This window comes from Eleutherodactylus coqui, chromosome 3, assembly GCF_035609145.1.
Source record: "Eleutherodactylus coqui strain aEleCoq1 chromosome 3, aEleCoq1.hap1, whole genome shotgun sequence".
NCBI lineage: Eukaryota > Metazoa > Chordata > Amphibia > Anura > Eleutherodactylidae > Eleutherodactylus > Eleutherodactylus coqui.
In genome coordinates, this window is record NC_089839.1 from 82,647,451 (window position 1) to 82,673,350 (window position 25,900).

General features: G+C 47.5%; 1 pseudogene; it reads left to right on the forward strand.

Moving 5' to 3' along the window:
* LOC136620140 (regulator of microtubule dynamics protein 2-like) overlaps positions 1-25,900 on the forward strand; it is a 41,803-nt pseudogene that overhangs the window by 8,525 nt on the left and 7,378 nt on the right.

Genomic DNA, 25,900 nt, shown 5'->3' on the forward strand with positions numbered 1-25,900 from the left:
CCATGAGTGATGGTCTAGTGCCCAAAGAAATGGAGAAATTCATGGCTGGTTCTTCTAGGGCCACATTATTAGTAGATGGGGCAAGGATGGCACTTCATGTCTGGGTTGGCAGTGGTGCCCATAGTTTATCAGAAATTTCTGGAGTTTTAGAAAACTTACAGTTGTGTGGGAATTGAAACAAACCCGCTGGAGGGATAAACCATAAATTGTACTAATGAGAGGAATAATAAAGCCTTCTGAGGGTCATTTTCTGCTGCAGTCAATAAGTGTCCATCATCCAGATACATGGCGTGTATTTCCATAGGTTACAATGGGCAGCGCCCTCGCCAGTGCAGATCTGGGTGTAGTGGGCGGAGATGCTTTTATGGAGGTTATCCCCTTAGAGACCAAGCTTTTTTTTTTTTTTTTTTTTTTTCGTTTTTCCATTTTTTTGTTTTTTCCTCCTTTCTTTTAAAGCATTGTAACCCCTTTATATATCCCTCGCCGTCGCTATATGAGGGCTTGTGAGGGCGAGACAAGTTTTATTCTTCAATGGTATTATTTAAATTACCATATAATGCACTGAAAAAGTGAAATTCCGCCATCTTTCAGTGCGTCTTGTTACAAACTGGTACAATAATGACATAACGTTATTCTGTAGGTCGGTACGACTACTACCATACCAAACTTTATAGAGTTTTTTTTGCTGAACTACTTGTATTTTTTTCAAAGACATTTAATGTTTATAAATTATTTTCTGCCGCCATCTTCTGTGCGCAATAGCTTTTTTAATTTTTCTGTTGACATGGTTGTGCGAGGCCTCATTTCTTGCGGGACGTCCTGTAGTTTACGTTGCTGATATTTTGTAATACATAAGACTTTTTGATCGCTTTTTATTGCAGTGTGAACAAAAATGCGAATTTCTGGTGTTCTTTATTTTTTTTCTGCCGACGTTCACCGTACGGCGTAAATAATGTGATACTTTGGTAGGTTGAACTTTTACAGACATGGCGATACCAAATATGTGTTTTTGCTTTTATTATTTATATTTTTTTTAATTATAAATATGGTTGAAGGTTGTTTTTTTTTTTAACTTTTATTACTTTGTTTTTCATAATTTAGTAAACTTAATTGATCTTATTTTTCATTTTTTCTTTTAGCCTCCATAGGGAACAAGAACCTACAATGCTTTGATCGCTCCTGCAGTATGATGTGATGCCACAGGAGGTCAAACATAAGTGAATGGTTTCAGTGTTTACAGCCTTGAGGATCCATCTTCCATCCTTATTATAGGTTATTTCCTGTTTCCCTGTATTACATCCTCAGTACTAGTGATGGTTGTCGCAGTCATGTATCCGTCACTCATCTTCATAGTAACCATTATAATAAACATTGTAGAGAATGATACATTGTAATTTCCTATTATGTTCTTGCAGATTCATCACTGCTCAGACTGACCCAGAAGCAGAATCAGAGGACGAGCCTGGAGTGGGAATTGTCAAAGTCGAAAGGGCTAAAATCCTCAAAGAAGAAGCTGAACTTCATCCTCTGCTGCAGCAAGCGGATAGCAGCCACAAAGGCTCCGAGTCCGATAAACATGACGGCTTCAGAGTGTTACTGAACAAGCAGGAAAAGGTACTGAAAGAACTGCCTTCCTGTGGGCCTAATACATATACTGTACGGGGGGCTGTCAGTTGCTCGGGGTGCGTGAACAGGCTTTCTCTAAGGGTACGGGCGCACCTAGCAGAATTGGGGTGGATATTCTGCAATGAAAAATATACACCAAAAGCTGCTTCCAAATGTGGATTATTGGTGTGGATTTAGATGCTGAGTTTACCATAGAGCCGCAGCAGACTTCACATCTTCCATTGAGAGGGTGAAATCGTCTGCAGGTCCGAAGGCAAAAATGGCACCAAAATGTGCACCAAATGCTCTACTGATTTTGGTGCTGATCCACACTAAAATACGCTGTGTGTGAATGCCCCCTCAGCCCAAATCACATGTTACATGACAGTACGAAGTCACATTCTAGAAAAGTATTTCCCCACCTTCCACGTATCCTATGCTGCCCACAAAGTTTTAAAACTTTGCAATCCTCATTTTATTGTAGTCCATCCATAAAGCAACTCGCTGGAACAGTTCTTTTCACACCGATAAGGCACATCCTGTGGACTCACATTGTATATTTAAGACTTAGCTAAATCTCTTTATGTCTCTTGGTTCTGTCTGAATCCTCAAATGGGTTTCATTGGCGACCTTGAACAAAACCATAGGCTGCCATTACTAAAGCTGAGACCAAAGCTGCACGTTTTCATTTCAGCAGGTTTCTGTTGGTTTCCCACATTTGTGCCGGACAGAATAACTTAGTCGACTACACGGCTCTATCTGGCCAGAAACTAACGGAAACCTAGTTAAATGGAGACCTTTTGTCTCCATTTGACTAATGAAAGCCTATTGTTGTGTCCGGGAGCTCCGTCTGAATGACCTGGACATACAAGATCTGTGACTGAAGGCTTAGAAGGGTATTTCAATCTCAGCAAATAAAAGGAATCCCTTGTATAATAAAGAGTTACAATCTTCTGATATAATTTCTATATGAATTCCTCCGTTTACAAGACCTCTGCTTGCAGTCATTTAATAGAAGTTTTCACTGTTTACTCCCAGAGTATAACATCTCCCGTGGTCCTGTGCAGATCATGCATGTGCTTGACTTGTTGCAAGCACTTAAAGGCCGGGCGCAGAAGAGCGTGTTGTGAAATGCTGTGTGTATACTGCAGAGCTTTACCGCTGTGTAACCCGGTGTACGGCAGCGATTTTTGACTCTGCATGACAGCGTATCTCACACACGCAGTTTCCTTGTTCATTTTTTACTTCCCGCTGTGTCGCTTAGTAACTTTGCGTATAAACGCTACTCATACGCAATGTAATTTGAGCCTGAAGTCCATGGTGGCCGCATCTCGAGTTCTCCACAGGAGCGCTGATAACATTGTTTTCAGCTGCAGTCCTGTGACAGAACAAAGAGGCTGTGTTCAGAGAACAGACCACCTGCTGTTATCTGCATACATCAAAGGCATGCTCATGTTAATGCAAATGAATCTAATAATCCACTAATGGCTATTAGTGCCCATTAGCAGCTTATCCAAAATGATCGCTCGGACTGTCAATCATCCTATCTTTTGATTGTATTTTTATGGATCCTCTTTGTGGGTAAATGGGGCTTAAGGGTTTCAGATGGCCTTTGTTAACGATCGATCGTTCACGGTTGGCCTGTGAAGGCTGCTGTCTGTGATGATGATGATGATGATGATACATGATTTTAAATGGCAATTTGAACAAAGCGACTGAAGGATCTGTTCCATGATCGGAGACCGAGCCCGGGCTTCTGTTAATGAGATGCAAATCTGTCATTAAACAGGAACAACTTCTTAATGACCCGACAACTGCCAGAAATCCAACACCGCAGATTAACTTTTCGACAGGTATCTGCCGTTACCCGGCATCTGTCATCGTCATTAATATTCCAAAAAGGCGCAAATCGTTGGATGAAAATGGTCTTTCAGACCAAGACGGGTTTTTATCCACTGAAGGTAAAGAAGGAAAATGGCTGTAAGATTTGAGAACCTCGAGGATTTGATACAAGTGTAACAGAATACTTTTCTAAAACCAGAATACCCCTTTAAGTGGACTACAAATACGTAAAGGTTGTAGGGAGATGTAATAGCGGCTGTAGGGCTGTCCATAGACCTCAATGCGAGCAGCCTTGTACTTGTGGCTGTCCGCTCGGCAAGCATGCAGATGCTCTTACAGCTTTCTGCTCCCCACTGTATTCTGTCGCCTCCCGTGCACAAACACATTATAACACAAGATCAGTTGTGATGATTGGCGCCTACCATAAACAATAATAAAAGCTGTGATGGAACGGCTTTTATGTTTAATATGTTTTTATTGGAATTTTCACATATTAATCACATATAAAACAGAACAACAGATAGAGAGAAATAGATAACATTGGTTTTATGGCGGGTTGCGCGGACCGCAACTTGTGATTGGGGATTTGATGACAAATGTCACAATAACTGAATAAACTGTATCATCATTTACAAGGTCCTTCTGGTGAAATCTTGCGGGCCGCCTTCTAAAGTAATTAAGGTGTGTCACTAGGCCCTCGTAACCAGCACCTTCTTACACTTGCTGAACCCGTTCAACTCTTAACTAGATGTACTCTCAAACATCAAAATTGCTAACCAACGTTGAAAAGGACCAACAAACACATAAGGTACTTAGGGGAAGATTAGAGATAAGGGAGAAAAAGAGACTCTCAGGAGTAGAGAAAGCAGCACGAAGGCAAAAGGGGGGAGAGCCCCACGTGGGTCTGGCTGTTAAAAGTCGTCTGGTTATATCTGTCGCGGCATCGGCTCCCCGCACCCCCCGAGACCCATCACTCACCATCCCACCGCCAGCTGGAACTGCGGTGAGTCACGGTACGTGTTCCACAACTCCCAAGCTTGATTACTTAGCCTGGGTCCCTCCGCTCCTTCGTCGCCTAGCTCTTCCATATACATTAACTGGTTCAGTCCCTGAACGAATTCCAGGATTGAAGGAGCTGAGATTACCGCTCGGGCCGCTGTAAGGAAATGCCGTAGAAGCTCCTTTTTGATGACAGCGAATGGGCCCGGATAATTGACAGCAGTGCCAGCTGCAAGGTGACCTCCGCTGCACAATGCGACGCTCCCTCATATTGGAACGGCTTTTATATGCAACTTAGCGCAGATGCTGACGTGTAAAGGCTGGATCTGCCTGTCTGGCTCTCCTAGCGGGGGACACTCTATGGATTACATAAGCCCCGTGAACAGAAGTCTTCTTCATAAGAACCCCTTTATAGGGATGGAATTGGTAGTGACATTCTGAACATTACTTCAGTATATTTTAATGTTTTTTTCCAGAAAAAAATAGTTTGTTTTCGGGAAAACCTCCAGCATAAATGATGCAACACTTCTTCATGTACAAGATAATATACCTACTGACTGGGTTTCCTGTACGAAGTGTTTTCCGGTATCATGGCCCCACTTAATCATTTCTCTGCTCAGATTTTTTCAGCTTGTGATGAATTAGATCACGTTATGAAAGTTTTTTTTGTCTTTTTTCAGTACGGAAATAAGGTTGACTTCCTCTGGAGGCTGGCGCCGGCGTACAGCGACATGTTTTATCTCACAAACGATGTAGAAGAGAAGAAGCGCTATGCAGCCGACGGTAAGACGGGATTTATGAAAATCTTCTATGTTTGCTCATGTAAAGGATTTTTCCCAAGATAGATATTTATAACACATTAGTTATTTTGTAAGCGCAAAATATCTGATTGGTGGGGGTGAGATCACTGAGACCCACGCCCATCTCCTGGATGGGTACTGCTGCCCCGTTCACCATTGCCTCCAGAGTGGTGATGGCATATACATGCTCCCCATCCAAACTATAAGTGGTACAACGAGGTACCAGAGCGTCCATTCTTGCCTGTATCACATCTCGTATTCAAGCTAGAAGTGGTACAACTGTTTACTAAACCCCCCCATGCCCGCCGGTATCACATTTGCTATCCAAGCTAGAGATGGTACGACAGCGTACTAGAGTCCATATACCCATAGAGTCCATATCTAAGCTAGAAGTGCTACAAAAGAGTACTATAGCCTCCGTGCCCAACCGTATCACATCTGCTATCAAAGCTTAGTGTGCCTTCACATGGGCGTTACATTTTTGGTCGGTGCCAAAATGCAGTGAAAGGACAAATGTGTATCTGCTTTGTAAAGTCGTCATGCCTTTTTACACCGAAATCGATGAAAAGATGGCTTCATATTAATGATGCAAAAAAAGCCGAAAAATAAAACATGCCAAGATTTTTGGCTATCGCAACTGAGAACACATCACAGTTGTAAATGAAACCATCGAAAGACATTGAGTAAAAAAGCTGATTTATGAAAGCACTCTCGCATAGAGCAAAAAACATGCAATTTTAGTGTCCGTGTGGAGGTACCATAAAGGTAGTACAACAAGGAACTACAGCCTCCATGTCCGCCTGTATCACATCTAGTATCTAAGCTAGAGGCAGTACAACAGGGTACTAAAGCCTCCATGCCCGCCTGTATCACATCTAGTATCTAAGCTAGAGGCAGTACAACAGGGTACTAAAGCCTCCATGCCCGCCTGTATCACATCTAGTATCTAAGCTAGAGGCAGTACAACAGGGTACTAAAGCCTCCATGTCCGCCTGTATCACATCTAGTATCTAAGCTAGAGGCAGTACAACAGGGTACTAAAGCCTCCATGCCCGTCCGTGTCACATCTGCTATCCAGCTAGAGGTGGTACAACAACGTAGTATAGCTTCCATACCCCCTGCATGACATCTTGTATCCAAGGTAGAATGGCACAACAGGGTACTAGAGCCTCCATGCCTACCTGTATCAAATCGTTTATCCAAGCTAGAATTGTTACAACAGGATACTAGAGTCACCGTGCCCACCTGTATCAAATCGTTTATCCAAGTGAGAGGTGGTAAAACAGGGAACTAGATTCTAAATGCCCGCCTCTTTCACATATTGTAAGCCAGAAGCTGGACAACGGGATACTAGAGCCTCCATAGACAACTGTCTAACATCTTGTATTCAAGCTAAAAGTGTTAAAACAGGGTACTAGAGCCTCCATGTCTGCCTATATCACATCTTGTATCCAAGCTAGAAGTGGTGCAACAGGATACTAGAGCCTCCACAGACACCTGTTTCACTTCTTGTTTTTAAGCTCGAAGTGGTATAAAAGGGTACCATAGCCTCCATGCCCGCCCGTATCACATCTAGTATCCAAGGTAGAGGTGGTATAACAGGGTACTAGAGCCTCCATGCCTGCCTGTGTCTCATCTTGCATCCTAACTAGAAGCCGTGCAGCAGGTTACTAGAGCCAACATAGTCACCTGTTTCACATCTTGTATCCAAGCTAAAAGTGGTACAACAGGGTACTAAAGCCTTCATGCCCGCCCTATATCGCATCTTGTATCCAAGCTAGAAGCGGTACAACAGGGTGGGTATTAGGGCCTCCATGCCCACCTGTATCACATCTACTATCCAAGCTACAGATGGCACAACAGTGTATTAGGGCTTCCATGCCCCCTGTAAACCATCTTGTATCCAAGCGAGAGATGGTACAACAGAGTACTAGAGTCTACATGTCTGCCTCTGTCACATCTTATATTCAAGCTAGAAGTGGTACAACAAGGTACAAAAGCTTCCATGCCCGATCTGTATCACATCTTGTTTCCAAGCTAGAAGTGGTACAACAGGGTAATATCATAGCGTTCTAGAAAGACATCTAGTCCCCTCTTAAACTGCTCTTTGGATTTTGCCATCACCATGTCCTCAGGCAGTGAGTTCCACACTCTCAGGGCTCCCATCCACTGGCGTTTTTTTTCTCCACTGCAATGCGATTCTAAAGTTAAAGTCTCGCATTGCAGTGCGAGAAAACGCAGGCAGATATCCCAAAATCGCTGGGATATCGCTGCGACATCGCCAGTCTCTTCAATGGGGCCAGCGGCAGCAGCGCTAGCCCCATTGAAAAGATATGGAGAATGCCGCTGACTTCTGCCGGAGGACGCAGCTGACAGCAGGAGAGGTGAGTGACTTTTTTAATTATTTTTTTTAACCACTTTTTTATGATTATTGAGGAAGGGCTTATATTTCAAGCCCTTCTCCGATAATCATTCTGCAGGGCTTATCAGAAACCACTGCTTTCAATGGGATCGGCAGCAGTGTCGATCCCATTGAAAGCAATGGGATAGCATGCCGCTGTCTTCTGCCACAGCTGTGACAGCTGTCACAGCTGTGACAGAGAGCTCCTTTATCCCCGCGGTCCCCGCGGGGAAGAAGGAAACTCCTGCCACAGCTGTCACAGCTGTGGCAGAAGTCCGCGTCATTCTCCATATCTTTTCAATGGGGCTAGCGCTGCTGCCGCTGGCCCCATTGATAAGACTGTCGCAGCGATATCCCAGCGGTTTTTCGGACTGCTCTCGCAGCGCAGTGGAGAAAAAAACGCTAGTGGGTGGGAGCCCTCACTGCTCTTATAGTGCTGGTATCGACTGCTGAGCTACTCCGCTGTCCCCTTTAGCCCCCTGCTCATGCCTCCGTCTCGTGCCGCTGCTCCTGGCGTCAGCCCCAGTAGTACGTGTTCCCCACAGTGGCCCCAGTAGTAAGTGTTCTCCACAGTGGCCCCAGTAGTAAGTGTTCTCCACAGTGGCCCCAGTAGTAAGTGTTCTCCACAGTGGCCCCAGTAGTAAGTGTTCCCCACAGTGGCCCCAGTAGTACGTCTTCCCCACAGTGGCCCCAGTAGTAAGTGTTCCCCACAGTGGCCCCAGTAGTAAGTGTTCCCCACAGTGGCCCCAGTAGTAAGTGTTCCCCACAGTGGCCCCAGTAGTAAGTGTTCCCCACAGTGGCCCCAGTAGTAAGTGTTCCCCACAGTGGCCCCAGTAGTAAGTGTTCCCCACAGTGGCCCCAGTAGTAAGTGTTCCCCACAGTGGCCCCAGTAGTAAGTGTCCCCCACAGTGGCCCCAGTAGTAAGTGTCCCCCACAGTGGCCCCAGTAGTAAGTGTCCCCCACAGTGGCCCCAGTAGTAAGTGTCCCCCACAGTGGCCCCAGTAGTAATAGTGTTCCCCACAGTGGCCCCAGTAGTAATAGTGTTCCCCACAGTGGCCCCAGTAGTAATAGTGTTCCCCACAGTGGCCCCTGCAGTAATAGTGTTCCCCACAGTGGCCCCTGCAGTAATAGTGTTCCCCACAGTGGCCTCTGCAGTAAGTGTTCCCCCACAGTGGTCCCTGCAGTTTAGTGACCCCCCACAGTGGCCTCTGCAGTATTAGTGACCCCCCACAGTGGCCTCTGCAATAATAGTGACCCCCCCCCCCACAGTGGCCTCTGCAATAATAGTGACCCCCCCCCCCCACAGTGGCCTCTGCAGTAATAGTGACCCCCCCACACACACACAGTGGCCTGTGCAATAATACTGACCCCCCCCCTCAGTGGTCTCTGAGGTAATAGTGACCCCCCACATGTGGCCTCTGCAGTAATAGTGACCCCCCCCCCCACAGTGGCCTCTGCATTAATAGTGCCCCCCCCCCCCCCACAGTGGCCTCTGCAGTAATAGTGACCCCTCCCCACAGTGGCCTCTGCAGTAATAGTGCCCCCCCCCCGCAGTGGCCTCTGCAGTAATAGTGACCCCCCCCCCCCCCACAGTGGCCTCTGCAGTAATAGTGACACCCCCCCCCCCCCCACAGTGGCCTCTGCAGTAATAGTGACCCCCACACACAGTGGCCTCTGCAGTAATAGTGACTCCCCACAGTGGCCTCTGTAGTAATAGTGACCCCCCACAGTGGCCTCTGCAGTAACAACGACCCCCACAATTGCCTAAGCAGTAATAGTGCCCCCCAACCCCCCATAGCGGCCCCAGTGGTAATAGTGAATTAAGATGAGTCAGCACCATGAACAATAAAATGTCTATGTGCACACGAGCGTGTAGACCATTTTTGTAAATAGTATATAAGACGGGCTGAGAGTATATGGGCAGGAGGCTCGCCTATGGATCTGATGAGATGCCTGGGACCTTTACCCTGATTTGACGTGACTCCTGCCTCGATAGAAATCCAGGGCTTCATTTACAATGGGCTCTGGGTCTCTAGAGCGATGGCAGTTTTTGGAGACCGCTATAGACCAGAAATGGAAGGGACCTTTTTATTTGTTTTTAATACTTCTGTCTGCTTTATTGTCCTTTCTCTTGTGTCAGTGGGTCCCAAAATCAATCCTTCCACTATAAGGGGGTATTGCAGGCTAATGCTGAGGATGTGATGTCCTCGGGATGGGTTGTCAGTGGTTGACCAGCTGGGGTCCGCCACTTCGATTCGCCGCCGATCAGCTGATTGTCCAGCTTGTCAGTGCAGCAAGCTGGACATTGTCATTGGTGGTCTGGGTCAGGAGTGTGGTAGGTGGCTTCATTCCCATTGAGATCAGTGGGAGTGATGCTTTCAATTACACTTCCGGATTCTCATTGCAGTCAGAGCCAAAGGTGAAATGGGAGGCATCGCTCCTGTTGGTTTTGGTGAGGGGGGAAGCTATCTATTGCATTTCTAGCCTTGACTACCAATGACTATATCCAGCCCCGCTGTACTGACAGTGAGCCAGAGGATAAACTAATGTAGCGGGGATTCTGAGCGGCGGATCCCCGCTGGTTGACTGTTGGTGCTCTATCCTGGGGATAGGTCATCAATGGTAAAAGCACGGAATAACCCTTTAATTGCCAACATATTCCTTACATATACTTTTGATGTATATATTCTATATATATTGATATTTTACCAATTGCAGCTTGAACAAGGTAGTAAATGGTTGGCTATCTATCAGTTCCATGGAAATAGAGCCGTGCTCACACATTAGCAGTATAACTCTATTCACAAGGGGGCTAGGGGACTGCCATTCTCGTGATCACTGGAGGTCCCGGTGGTCGGTCTCCCAGCCTCGTACATTTATCTCCTAGTTTTCCTGGTGGTTTAGGGTAGAAGAACGGGTTAAAATGTATTTCACTTCACACTGTGAGGTGCCCCTAAGTGGTTTAGGGAGTTTTGACCAAAGTGATTATATGTTGCACAGGGCTTCTGTGGGTTCAGCTATTTCCAGTTCAGCAACAGAACTACCCTGCACTTCTTTTAATGTTTTTATGGGTTCAGGTGAGAAATGTTAAGATAAAGTAACTTTTAAAAAGGTTGACATGCTTTAGTATGGAAAACTAATTTGAACTAAACGTCTTATATATAATGTTTATGGCCATCTCTACCACCCCAGCTGAGGCCATGCGGACACACAACTGGGTACATAGAAGTGTCGGACAAATCCTAAGGCCTCATGTCCATTTGAAAAATACAATCCGCGCAGAATCTGCCGCGTATTTGCTTTAAGTGGTATTTTTTTTGCATGCAGATATCCGCACACATTGCTATCAATGTGATAGCAATGTTGCTGATTCGCGCGGAATGCGCGGCAGAATCGAGCATGCCGCTTTTTTTCTCCCGCGCATGAAAAATGCAATTCTTTTAAAATGCCATCCGCGGGTGCAAAATTCAATTTAATGGACCGTGGATGGCCAATGATTCCCTATGGGCAAAATCCGCTGCGGATTCCGCAATTCCATTTAGCTAGTGGACATGAGGCCTTAGAGCTCTCCTTACTGCTACACATGAAGTTCAGTTCTGGTCCCAGGGCCTTAAAGGGGTTCTACCAAAATTATAACTTATCCCCTATACACAGGATGAGGGAATAAGTGTTTAATCAGTGAAGGTCCAGTTGCTAGTACACCTACCAATGAGAAGAGTTGGGGTCCTTTGTTTTTCATGGATGAATGGAGTGGCGGTCAAGCATACACATTGCTTCTTCTACATCCCTATGGAACTGCCAGAGATAGCGAGCATGCGTGCTGGGGGAGAGCTGTATCATGGGATTGATTGGCTAGTGGGAGTGGCCTAATTTAGGGATGTTGACACTATTGGGGATTATAGGACAATCAGGCATCTATGAAGCAACATGCTCTACAGGGGCTCCTGTGAAGTAAGCAGGAACAGAGTAGAGGAGAACAAACAGTCTTTCTCATATTATAAGCTTGCAACGTTTAAGCTTTTCTTTAGATTTCTGTACCACTTGTTGGCGGTTGCATTTAGTAAAGTTGCGTTGTTTACACTAAATGTGGTTGCAGTTGTTTTCTTAATGGGGAACCACTTGGGATTCACCACCCTGCGTGTTACTAATCAGTGTATCGCTTCACATCAGGAAGGAGGACATGATGGGTTGGTTGTCTGGTTATGCCCAGGATCTGTGATCATCTCAAGTGTCTCTGATCCTGGGTTAATGAAAACAAAGGTCTGGTACCGTGTTAGCCAGTAGAGCAAAATGTGATTGGTCTCAGCAAGAGAAACGACGTAATCTTGTAGATATGATACCTTTTAATGGCTAACAAAAATACATGATGTAATAATGCATGCCTCTTCAGATCCAATCCATTTAAGCCGGAAGAAGTACCCTGCGTTGGTACGAAAGCTCGCTATTATTACATCATGTATTTTTGTTAGCCATTAAAAGGTATCATATCTACAAGATTACGTCGTTTCTCTTGCTGAGAACAATCACATTTTGATCCTGGGTTTACACATACAATATCTTCCCTTGGGCTTGCCGTACAGGCTGCACTGCAGTTTGTGGCTTACGTGTTAATATTCATATCTTTGTGGAAACCAGAGCTGTAATTGCCTTCACATGGGGCAAATATTCAGTTTGTTGCACTTGCATTTACATACCTCATCAAGGCCCCCCTGGCACCTGGGGCACATGCCCTTTCTCATCCCTCATTTACATACCTCGCCAAGGCCCCCCACCGCTCCCGACACCTGGGGTACATGCCCTTTCTCATCCCTCATTTACATACCTCACCAAGGCCCCCTCCCCCTGGCACCTGGGGCACATGCCCCCTCTGATCCCTCCCTGACCTCCGTCTAGCTACAACTTTGCTGCAAACAACCATTTTCTCACCCATATGTATTTGGATTCAATTCCATAAATTTAAGAAATGGTTTATTTAGAAAAGAATTGTCTGAAATCAACCTTCACCAGAAAATAAATTCTCGCATGCTCCAAAATAAAAACTTAAGAGAAGTGTCAATTATAAAAGACTTTATTTATTTAAGGTTTTCAACATTTTAGTGTTATGGCTTCCCTAAGGCTGCAGATCCAAAAGAAGGCGAAAAATCCCTCGACACTTTTAGCCAATTTGTGTCACAGGGGAAAAATTCCTTCTTGACCCCGGAAAAAGGCGATCAGTCCTAGAACCCTGGATCAGAGCCGCTGATGATAGTGTGATGGTGGTGGGCATTGTACATGTAGAGTGGATGTTTCAGTGGATGAATGAGCGATCCTGGTTGTCAGGTCATGGTCACATGATCAGTACTTCCAGAATTAGAGCCTTCATTCATTCAGAATTGTTGTCGCAGCAAATGGAGGATAATGCTTGCTTCATTGCAGCATCTCTCTGTAGAGCTGGGGGGTGCTGTGCGGCTGCGTACAGGGTGAGTGCGCTGTGCGGCTGCATGCAGGGTGAGTGCGCTGTGCGGCTGCGTGCAGGGTGAGTGCGCTGTGCGGCTGCGTGCAGGGTGAGGGCGCTGTGCGGCTGCGTGCAGGGTGAGTGCGCTGTGCGGCTGCGTGCAGGATGAGGGCGCTGTGCGGCTGCGTGCAGGGCGAGGGCGCTGTGCGGCTGCCTGAAGGGGGAGGTCGCTGTGCGGCTGCCTGCAGGGTGAGGGCGCTGTGCGGCTGCCTGCAGGGTGAGGGCGCTGTGTGGCGGGGCGCAGGGTGGGACTCTGTGTGACTGCACCCGTCCAAGGGAAGAATCATTTGCTGTTCCAGTGGATGAATGAGTGATCCTGGTTGTCAGGTCATGGTCACATGATCAGTACTTCCTGAATTACAGCCTTCATTCATCCAGAATTGTTGTCACAGCAAATGGAGGATAATGCTTGCTTCATTGCAGCATCTCTCTGTAGAGCTGGGGGGCGCTGTGTGGCTGCGTGCAGGGTGAATGCGCTGTGCGGCTGCCTGCAGGGTGAGGGCGCTGTGTGGCGGGGCGCAGGGTGGGACGCTGTGTGACTACACCCGTCCAAGGGAAGAATCATTTGCTGTTCCAGTGGATGAATGAGCGATCCTGGTTGTCAGGTCATGGTCACATGATCAGTACTTCCAGAATTACAGCCTTCATTCATTCAGAATTGTTGTCACAGCAAATGGAGGATAATGCTTGCTTCATTGCAGCATCTCTCTGTAGAGCTGGGGGGCGCTGTGTGGCTGCCTGCAGGGTGAATGCGCTGTGCGGCTGCCTGTTGGGTGAGGGCGCTGTGTGGCGGGGCGCAGGGTGGGACGCTGTGTGACTGCACCCGTCCAAGGGAAGAATCATTTGCTGTTCCAGTGGATGAATGAGCGATCCTGGTTGTCAGGTCATGGTCACATGATCAGTACTTCCAGAATTACAGCCTTCATTCATTCAGAATTGTTGTCACAGCAAATGGAGGATAATGCTTGCTTGATTGCAGCATCTCTCTGTAGAGCTGGGGGGCGTTGTGTGGCTGCGTGCAGGGTGAATGCGCTGTGCGGCTGCCTGTTGGGTGAGGGCGCTGTGCGGCTGCGTGCGGGGTGAGTGCGCTGTGTGACTGCACCCGTCGAAGGGAAGAATCATTTGCTGTTCCAGTGGATGAATGAGCGATCCTGGTTGTCAGGTCATGGTCACATGATCAGTACTTCCAGAATTACAGCCTTCATTCATTCAGAATTGTTGTCACAGCAAATGGAGGATAATGCTTGCTTCATTGCAGCATCTCTCTGTAGAGCTGGGGGACGCTGTGTGGCTGCGTGCAGGGTGAATGCGCTGTGCGGCTGCCTGTTGGGTGAGGGCGCTGTGTGGCGGGGCGCAGGGTGGGACGCTGTGTGACTGCACCCGTCCAAGGGAAGAATCATTTGCTGTTTCAGTGGATGAATGAGCGATCCTGGTTGTCAGGTCATGGTCACATGATCAGTACTTCCAGAATTAGAGCCTTCATTCATTCAGAATTGTTGTCGCAGCAAATGGAGGATAATGCTTGCTTCATTGCAGCATCTCTCTGTAGAGCTGGGGGGTGCTGTGCGGCTGCGTACAGGGTGAGTGCGCTGTGCGGCTGCATGCAGGGTGAGTGCGCTGTGCGGCTGCGTGCAGGGTGAGTGCGCTGTGCGGCTGCGTGCAGGGTGAGGGCGCTGTGCGGCTGCGTGCAGGGTGAGTGCGCTGTGCGGCTGCGTGCAGGATGAGGGCGCTGTGCGGCTGCGTGCAGGGCGAGGGCGCTGTGCGGCTGCCTGAAGGGGGAGGTCGCTGTGCGTCTGCCTGCAGGGTGAGGGCGCTGTGCGGCTGCCTGCAGGGTGAGGGCGCTGTGTGGCGGGGCGCAGGGTGGGACTCTGTGTGACTGCACCCGTCCAAGGGAAGAATCATTTGCTGTTCCAGTGGATGAATGAGTGATCCTGGTTGTCAGGTCATGGTCACATGATCAGTACTTCCTGAATTACAGCCTTCATTCATCCAGAATTGTTGTCACAGCAAATGGAGGATAATGCTTGCTTCATTGCAGCATCTCTCTGTAGAGCTGGGGGGCGCTGTGTGGCTGCGTGCAGGGTGAATGCGCTGTGCGGCTGCCTGCAGGGTGAGGGCGCTGTGTGGCGGGGCGCAGGGTGGGACGCTGTGTGACTGCACCCGTCCAAGGGAAGAATCATTTGCTGTTCCAGTGGATGAATGAGCGATCCTGGTTGTCAGGTCATGGTCACATGATCAGTACTTCCAGAATTACAGCCTTCATTCATTCAGAATTGTTGTCACAGCAAATGGAGGATAATGCTTGCTTCATTGCAGCATCTCTCTGTAGAGCTGGGGGACGCTGTGTGGCTGCGTGCAGGGTGAATGCGCTGTGCGGCTGCCTGTTGGGTGAGGGCGCTGTGTGGCGGGGTGCAGGGTGGGACGCTGTGTGACTGCACCCGTCCAAGGGAAGAATCATTTGCTGTTCCAGTGGATGAATGAGCGATCCTGGTTGTGAGGTCATGGTCACATGATCAGTACTTCCAGAATTACAGCCTTCATTCATTCAGAATTGTTGTCACAGCAAATGGAGGATAATGCTTGCTTCATTGCAGCATCTCTCTGTAGAGCTGGGGGGCGCTGTGTGGCTGCCTGCAGGGTGAATGCGCTGTGCGGCTGCCTGTTGGGTGAGGGCGCTGTGTGGCGGGGCGCAGGGTGGGACGCTGTGTGACTGCACCCGTCCAAGGGAAGAATCATTTGCTGTTCCAGTGGATGAATGAGCGATCCTGGTTGTCAGGTCATGGTCACATGATCAGTACTTCCAGAATTACAGCCTTCATTCATTCAGAATTGTTGTCACAGCAAATGGAGGATAATGCTTGCTTGATTGCAGCATCTCTCTGTAGAGCTGGGGGGCGTTGTGTGGCTGCGTGCAGGGTGAATGCGCTGTGCGGCTGCCTGTTGGGTGAGGGCGCTGTGCGGCTGCGTGCGGGGTGAGTGCGCTGTGTGACTGCACCCGTCGAAGGGAAGAATCATTTGCTGTTCCAGTGGATGAATGAGCGATCCTGGTTGTCAGGTCATGGTCACATGATCAGTACTTCCAGAATTACAGCCTTCATTCATTCAGAATTGTTGTCACAGCAAATGGAGGATAATGCTTGCTTCATTGCAGCATCTCTCTGTAGAGCTGGGGGACGCTGTGTGGCTGCGTGCAGGGTGAATGCGCTGTGCGGCTGCCTGTTGGGTGAGGGCGCTGTGTGGCGGGGCGCAGGGTGGGACGCTGTGTGACTGCACCCGTCCAAGGGAAGAATCATTTGCTGTTCCAGTGGTTGAATGAGCGATCCTGGTTGTCAGGTCATGGTCACATGATCAGTACTTCCAGAATTAAAGCCTTCATTCATTCAGAATTGTTGTCACAGCAAATGGAGGATAATGCTTGCTTCATTGCAGCATCTCTCTGTAGAGCTGGGGGGCGCTGTGTGGCTGCGTGCAGGGTGAATGCGCTGTGCGGCTGCCTGTTGGGTGAGGGCGCTGTGTGGCGGGGGGCAGGGTGGGACGCTGTGTGACTGCACCCGTCCAAGGGAAGAATCATTTGCTGTTCCAGTGGATGAATGAGCGATCCTGGTTGTCAGGTCATGGTCACATGATCAGTACTTCCAGAATTACAGCCTTCATTCATTCAGAATTGTTGTCACAGCAAATGGAGGATAATGCTTGCTTCATTGCAGCATCTCTCTGTAGAGCTGGGGGGCGCTGTGTGGCTGCGTGCAGGGTGAATGCGCTGTGTGGCTGCCTGTTGGGTGAGGGCGCTGTGTGGCGGGGGGCAGGGTGGGACGCTGTGTGACTGCACCCGTCCAAGGGAAGAATCATTTGCTGTTCCAGTGGATGAATGAGCGATCCTGGTTGTCAGGTCATGGTCACATGATCAGTACTTCCAGAATTACAGCCTTCATTCATTCAGAATTGTTGTCACAGCAAATGGAGGATAATGCTTGCTTCATTGCAGCATCTCTCTGTAGAGCTGGGGGGCGCTGTGTGGCTGCGTGCAGGGTGAATGCGCTGTGCGGCTGCCTGTTGGGTGAGGGCGCTGTGTGGCGGGGCGCAGGGTGAGACGCTGTGTGACTGCACCCGTCCAAGGGAAGAACCATTTGCTGTTCCAGTGGATGAATGAGCGATCCTGGTTGTCAGGTCATGGTCACATGATCAGTACTTCCAGAATTACAGCCTTCATTCATTCAGAATTGTTGTCACAGCAAATGGAGGATAATGCGTGCTTCATTGCAGCATCTCTCTGTAGAGCTGGGGGGCGCTGTGTGGCTGCGTGCAGGGTGAATGCGCTGTGCGGCTGCCTGTTGGGTGAGGGCGCTGTGTTGCGGGGCGCAGGGTGGGACGCTGTGTGACTGCACCCGTCCAAGGGAAGAATCATTTGCTGCTCCAGTGGATGAATGAGCGATCCTGGTTGTCAGGTCATGGTCACATGATCAGTACTTCCAGAATTACAGCCTTCATTCATTCAGAATTGTTGTCACAGCAAATGGAGGATAATGCTTGCTTGATTTCAGCATCTCTCTGTAGAGCTGGGGGGCGCTGTGTGGCTGCGTGCAGGGTGAATGCGCTGTGCGGCTGCCTGTTGGGTGAGGGCGCTGTGTGGCTGCGTGCGGGGTGAGTGCGCTGTGTGATTGCACCCGTCCAAGGGAAGAATCATTTGCTGTTCCAGTGGATGAATGAGCGATCCTGGTTGTCAGGTCATGGTCACATGATCAGTACTTCCAGAATTACAGCCTTCATTCATTCAGAATTGTTGTCACAGCAAATGGAGGATAATGCTTGCTTCATTGCAGCATCTCTCTGTAGAGCTGGGGGACGCTGTGTGGCTGCGTGCAGGGTGAATGCGCTGTGCGGCTGCCTGTTGGGTGAGGGCGCTGTGTGGCGGGGTGCAGGGTGGGACGCTGTGTGACTGCACCCGTCCAAGGGAAGAATCATTTGCTGTTCCAGTGGATGAATGAGCGATCCTGGTTGTCAGGTCATGGTCACATGATCAGTACTTCCAGAATTACAGCCTTCATTCATTCAGAATTGTTGTCACAGCAAATGGAGGATAATGCTTGCTTCATTGCAGCATCTCTCTGTAGAGCTGGGGGGCGCTGTGTGGCTGCGTGCGGGGTGAATGCGCTGTGCGGCTGCCTGTTGGGTGAGGGCGCTGTGTGGCGGGGTGCAGGGTGGGACGCTGTGTGACTGCACCCGTCCAAGGGAAGAATCATTTGCTGTTCCAGTGGATGAATGAGCGATCCTGGTTGTCAGGTCATGGTCACATGATCAGTACTTCCAGAATTACAGCCTTCATTCATTCAGAATTGTTGTCGCAGCAAATGGAGGATAATGCTTGCTTCATTGCAGCATCTCTCTGTAGAGCTGGGGTGTGCTGTGCTGGGTGAGGGCGCTGTGCGCCTGCGTGCGGGGTGAGGACGCTGTGCGGCTGCCTGCGGGGTGAGGACGCTGTGCGGCTGCCTGCGGGGTGAGGACGCTGTGCGGCTGCCTGCGGGGTGAGGGCGCTGTGCCGCTGCCTGCGGGGTGAGGGCGCTGTGCGGCTGCCTGCGGGCTGAGGGCGCTGTGCGGCTGCCTGCGGGCTGAGGGCGCTGTGCGGCTGCCTGCGGGCTGAGGGCGCTGTGCGGCTGCCTGCGGGCTGAGGGCGCTGTGCGGCTGCCTGCGGGCTGAGGGCGCTGTGAGGCTGCCTGCAGGGTGAGGGCGCTGTGCGGCTGCCTGCGGGCTGAGGGCGCTGTGCGGCTGCCTGCGGGCTGAGGGCGCTGTGAGGCTGCCTGCGGGCTGAGGGCGCTGTGAGGCTGCCTGCAGGGTGAGGGCGCTGTGTGGTGGGGCGCAGGCTGGGCATGGGCTGGGCTACTCACAGATCGTCCATGCTTGGCGGGTTGGTAGCGTGTGGTGTTGGGTAGTTCCGCAGTATCTTCCTTAATCTTTCACTGGATGCCATGAACTCGGGTCTTGCTTGCTGTCTGTCTAGGTTGGCCCGTTCCTCACGCACATTGCCTGGTAGCCAGCAGCTCTGCGACTTCCGGAAAGTGATGGTGTTAACTGCGCTGCATCCTCTCTCTTCGTCCTCGCCTCGGGATCAGAATGCGGTGATGTCACAATGTTTAGAATTCTCTCATCCTATGATGTCACAATAAGTGCTCCACAGGCCGCCATCTTGTTATATCGCAAATGATGATGAAAGCGGTCGCATCACTACATGCAAAGTGGATGGGACCATAAAGGTCGCATATAAATTATGCACAACATTAACCCCTAAATGCTCCTTGATGTACTGTTAAGTCATGGAGGTTTGGGGTTTGTATGGAATGGGTTCTGGGCCGATTCTACTCTATACAATGCTGTCTGGTATAGCTGACACCCGCCTGCAACATATTAACCCTTTAAATGCTCCGATCGAAGTTTGGAGGTCCCTAACGGTTACAATGGCAGCTGGGGGCCTTCTGCACACTCTCAGGGCTTCCATTGCAGATTGCCTATGAAGCCATGCCTGTGATCTGTTCTCTGCCTGATCTTAAAAGGGGTTGTCCCAAGTTTGCATTCATTATAATGTTGCTTCCATCAAAAAGGCTCTTAGAGAATCATTATATTGTGCATGAGACCTAAGGTGAAATGCAAGTGCCTGTAGCGCCAAATGGTGAGGGATAGAGGAATACAATGCTTTGACATCGCAAGTTACCCAGGTTTTATCTGCCCCCCATTTGTGTCCTGCTAATATTTGAATGACTTTATTGCTATTAGGAATATATCCGGGGATTTGAACTACCACAGCAATTGGGTAGATAGAAAATTACAGCCTGAGTCTCTCACATAGGGATCCTCGTCCCGAAACTATTGGGTGCATGGGAGGTGGAAATACATTTTTGTGAGACTTGGGAATCCCATAAAAATTTGCAAGAATAGGATTTTTGGGAACTAGATAAGCCATTTCTTTGTCGCTTAATACCCCCATTGAGCCCCCTCTGGTAATCAAATCAGACAATGAATGGGTGAATGTTACGGTGGGATCAATCTCTAATTTTCTATAAGTTTTATCATCATTGAGTATTTTTTCAACACCTAAACTGTATAATGCATTATCCATTATGGCAATGGTGCCCCCTTTGTCCGATTGCTGAATTATTAAATCAGTATCGTTAATGAGATTCTGTAAGTCACGTCTCTGGGACACTGAGATGTTAACATTTTTATATTTGGATGCATCTTTCTTTTGACTGGATCTATATAGGTCATTAAGATCTCTTTCCATACTGTTTTGAAAATCATCCACCCATCTAGTTCTGAGATGTTTGGGGTAAAAAGAGGGATTGGGAATCCTCGTATCTGATGGCATTGGAATTGAATCTGGTGCCATATCAGTGTCCATCTGTTCTTTTTCTAGTTGTTCTAAATCCCAGAGAAAGGCAATGTCCCTTGTTGTTAGGTCTCCATGTTTGTCGTCTTGTTTTGCAGACTCCTAAGAAGCTGTTCTGTTTGCCCCATTGATTCTGGTTTGTTCGCAGAAATACTTCTTTACAATGAGGTCCCGAACAAATTTGTTTAGGTCCAGCATAGTATTGAAAGGGTCAAACGTGCAGTCAGGTACAAAATTCCTACCCTTATTGATAATTTCCAATTGCTGGTTAGAGAGAATACGGGGTGTGAAAACAATTATATTGTCCGCTAATTCCGAATGGTTGGTCTGCGGCTGGGGTATCTCCTTCTTGGCATATGGCCCCCTCTCGGTGCCTCGTTTTTTGACAGTCTCCCCATAGTCTGCATTCTTTGTGTTGGTTCTTCAAATACCTGAGGGTCACCACTGGAGACATCTGATGATACATAGGATGTGTCCCCTTCCCACTCTGAGGAGGAGAATGTGACACTATTCAAATTGCCTGTATGACTTCTCATTGATTGTTTCTTGAGAATTGATTTGGGGTTTTGAATCCTTTTGGAACTCCAGTTGTAAACTTTGTCATCTTGGTAATCGCGTCTGTCTCTTTCCAGTTTGGTTTTTTTATGTGAATTATCTTTTCTTCCATTTTATGTAGTTCCATATCCTGTTTTTGTATTAGATTATCCCATTCTGTGGAATTCTAAGTTGCTCTCAATTTATGTTCAATGTCTTGTATGTCTTTCTGCAATTTATTTAATTTTAATTGCTCATTATCAACTATCAATCTCATCAGTTTAGCAGAGCAATCGGAGAGGATATCATTCCAACTGGACAGAAAATCATCATCATAAATTGTTGTTGGTATTTTTTTCAAACGCAATCCTCTTGGGATCATTGTAAGATCCCAATATTTATTCAGGGAGTGTTGGTCCCACCAAGTCTGTAATTCTGATTTCTTATAGTAGGTTAATGATTGGATTAACCCCTTTGTGTCAGGATGCATACTTTGTATATTGTCCTGAAACAGACTGGATAATTTTTGCATCCTGGCCCGGACAACTGTTTCTTGTTCAGCCATCATACTTTGTTGAAAACACCAATAAAAATTAACATAGGTACATTAGAGTCCCATAAAACGTACTAATAATAGATGGTATACCTTAGTGGCTAAATTTTCATTTACAAATAGTGTGAGGATCGTGAGCAAATGTCCAAAAATAATGGAGATACTGCACTTATAAATATGGGTAGAATTTACCTCAATCCTTGTATACTTGCATTTGGTGCTGTGCATAGTCTCCTCAGAACAAGTTATTCATAGCAACACCGGCCGGGTAATTCCAAAGAAAAAGACACTTGAAAATAGTGTGCTGTGCTGTCAGCTTGCTCACTTCATATGTCTCACGATCCACTGCTTGCTCAAGTGGTTTCACCTGTCCCCGGTCCTGGGCTTAAACAGCAGAAAATTCCATGCAGGAAAAAGTGTCATCCACGCTTGCTTGCAGAATAAAATGTATAATCTTCCTTTATTTAGACATATTTAAAATTTGCCAGGTATACACATCTCTGGAGCAGACGCGTATGGGGATGGGATGAGGTGAGAGGACATTATATGGGGGATGTGATGAGGAGCAGCAGACAGTACATGGGGGATGTGATGAGTCTTAAAGAGGATCTGCAGCACCTGAAGTAAGGAATGTCTTCTCATTCACTGCCTGACTGACATGAGGCTCTTCTTAAGGAGAGTATATAGTAGATAGGTTGTTGAATCGTATATATTGTATATCATACATGTGACTATATATATGTGCGATCAAGGAGACGTACTGTCAGATGGGTTCTTCTTCCCCCTTTCGTTTACTTCCTTTCCTTAAAGGGGTTGTCCCGTGCCGAAACGAGTTTTTTTTTTTTTCAATAGCCCCCCCGTTCGGCGCGGGACAAACCCGATGCAGGGGTTAAAAAAGAAAACCGGAGAGTGCTTACCTGAATCCCCGCGCTCTGGTGACTTCTTACTTACCTGGTGAAGATGGCCGCCGGGATCTTCCCCCTCGGTGGACCGCAGGGCTTCTGTGCGGTCCATTGCCGATTCCAGCCTCCTGATTGGCTGGAATCGGCACTTGACGGGGCGGAGCTACGAGGTCCATTCCGAAAAGAAGAAGACCGGACTGTGCAAGCGCGTCTAATCCGGCGATTAGACGCTGTAAATTAGACGGCACCATGGAGACGAGGACGCTAGCAATGGAACAGGTAAGTGAATAACTTCTGATAACTTCTGTATGGCTCATAATTAATGCACAATGTACATTAATATGGCCATACAGAAGTGTATACCCCCACTTGCTTTCGCGGGACAACCCCTTTAATTAATTCTGAATACTTGTAAATTTCAGCTTTTTCTTTCCCAGCGGAAGACACGGCCCAGGTACGATCCTGTCCTATAACAGAGCTAACAGTGCGGTTGCTATACTTTGCATCAGCAGGAACCCCTAAACATTCAATCATCCATGGCTAATCTGAGATCAGAGGTGGGCAAGAAATATAATGTCACTCGCAGTCACCAATAAGATGGTGGATCAGTGATTTGCAGCCGATGGCTCTCCAGCTGTTCTGTGACCGCAGTGTGATGGGAGTTACATATCACAGACCACTTTATGTAGTAGTACAAGTATTTTGTTAGTGTTTTATATAATTGAAGCTTAATTTATATAAAACCCTAACAATATACTTGCACTACTACAACTGATCAGCTGTTCAGCGGTCGGTGCACACCTGCACTTATATGACTGCTGCAGGAAGCACACAGCTCTGTTCCCGCTGTGGTGAGGCTTGGTATTACAGGCCATTCACTTCAATGGGAAGTTACCCTGCAATATGAGACCGGACCCTTGCTGTGGGAACAGAGCTGTCTGCTTCTTGTAGAGATTAGCTAGTGTGCAAGTGCAGCGGCCCAGCGAAAAGCAGAGTGTTGGGGGTCCTGGAAAGCAGACCCCACTGATCTCCTATTGATCATCTATTCTAAGGACAGGTCATCAATAAGAACAGAAGAACGGCTACTGAACTTGGAGGTGCAGGAGACTGACTGAGAAGACAAGAAACAGATGGCCTTGAGTTCCTTCAAGCTGAACTATCTGGATCCCCAGATTTCGGTGGCTGGTGAGTTCTTTAATTTCTTGTGGAAAGTTTGCATATTCTTCATGTCTGCAAATCAATTATGTGCATTGCATGTCTTTATAACAAAGTCTATTGCTGGTCTCACACATTAGATAGCAGTCGGCCAAATAGTTATTTGGGTGACAGCTATTCCTTTTGACACAGTTGGAACATCCCTGTACACATGAAATGGTAGTCTGGTCCTACCAAAATCAGTGTGTTTAGCTGCTGTTGATCTAATGTGTATGGGCACATTTTAAAGGGAACCTGTCACTACCTGAGAGCACCATAAACTAAGCTCTACTGCTCATAGGGCAGGTTCTGAGGGGCCCAGGAATGTTATTATGATTACCTGTCTCTCTGTTCCCGCGCGGTCACCCACGGAGGTCGGCAGCAGAGGACTCATCTCTACAGCTGTGTGTCCGCTTCCATAGAGCGCAATATGTATTTTCCTGCACAGCCTGCAGACGTGAGTCCACTTGCGCATCCTTTCACATGTGATGGCGTGGGAATGAGCCGGGTGAGCTTAAAAACTACATCCCCGGACTCCTTGGAACCTGCCCTGTGAGCACTATAATTTAATTTATACAGATTCAACAATAGGTTTTTGTTCTGCGCTCATAAGGATTACATAAAAACAGTCCGATAAATGGAAAACTTACTTAGATGGGAGCTCTCATGTCCTTGAGACCTCCATAAATGGATTCCAGGCCGGGTAAGTTTATCCAAAACAGTTGTCGTCCAAAAAGGGGGGATTTTAATTGACCAAATAGCAATAAATACTGGTAGGTAGACAAATCACTGGGCACAGGTAATAAAACAGATGGTGCAACGTGTTTCAGGACGGTATGTGGCCCTTTATAAAGCATAGTAAACAGGGTATCAGGACTTCCTTTTATACTAGGTGGTATTCCCTTCATAGAGGAGCAGTGTACTGGCGCTGTTCTCACTGTAAGGCCCACATCGATGACATCACACGTCATAACGCTGGCGTCCGTCACTGCCAGCTTTATAGTAACGTGGTGTCTCCCCGAGCTCGCTCGCCCGGGTGCTGTCACGGCACGTAGTTGTGATGTAACTAGTGATATTAGCTATGTGAAACGTTATCCCGAACGGGCGCTGCATTCCAGCGCCCATTCCACTGGACATTGGATGGCCTCCCTGGAGTGTCATGTGCTCCAAAGGCTGCGTTCCAGCGGGGTGTGTATATCTCTTAGCTAGGTAGCCATCCTGAGAGTGAAAAAATGTAGTGTTGTTGTTTGTACAGCATTAATGATTAAAGCAGTGTGTTTAATATGGTCCATCCCTGGTCTAATGTATATAAGGTTGTTAAAATGTTGCGGATTTGGGAAACATTAAATATAAATAGTTGTAACATATAGTATTTTTGAATATGAAAACTACACATAACTAATTACATATATTATTAAGCAAATAAAAGCAGCTGCAGCACTACTGCAGGCAATCAATATATTATTATGCCATGGCTGCGACGATACAAGCAAATACAAGCGGCTGCAGCACTACTGCAGGCAATTCATATCTAAATATAAGCGGCATTGTGAGATTTTTTTTTTTTTAAACTCGTTTTATTGAACAGTATGTATTTTGTACAATACATGAATAAATAACTTTGAATACATCATAGGCTCCATGTACTCATGTAATCAAAACTTGAGTACGTTAGATTGATATATGCAGTAGTTGAATACAGTGCGTCAGTACATTTTCTCATGGTATCAGTGGAAGGCGGTAACATTCGTTCGTTTTACCGAGCATTCCTAGGTATCGTTGCCCTCAGCAGGTCCTGTAATCGATCTTGCGTGAATACTGTGTACGTTGATCCGCACCATCTTTCCCAAACCTTGTTGAATTTTTCAGGGCATTTTCTGTTTTTATATACTATTTTTTCGTATGGCAGAATTGCATTAATGATATTCTGCCATTTCGAGAGTGTCGGAGGACGTCTGTCCATCCAACGTAGGGCTATTGCTTTGCAAGCAAAGAATAATACTTTGGTAAGGAATATCTTATCGTGATGTTGCCATTGCTCTTTGTCTAGAAGGCCTAATAGGCACACTGCTGGATTGTGTGGTACTGGTATACCCATCAATTGGGTTAGAATTTCTGTGACCTCTCCCCAGTACGTATAGATATCTGGGCAGCTCCATATTAGGTGGTTAAAATTTGCATTAGGTGCTCTGCACCGA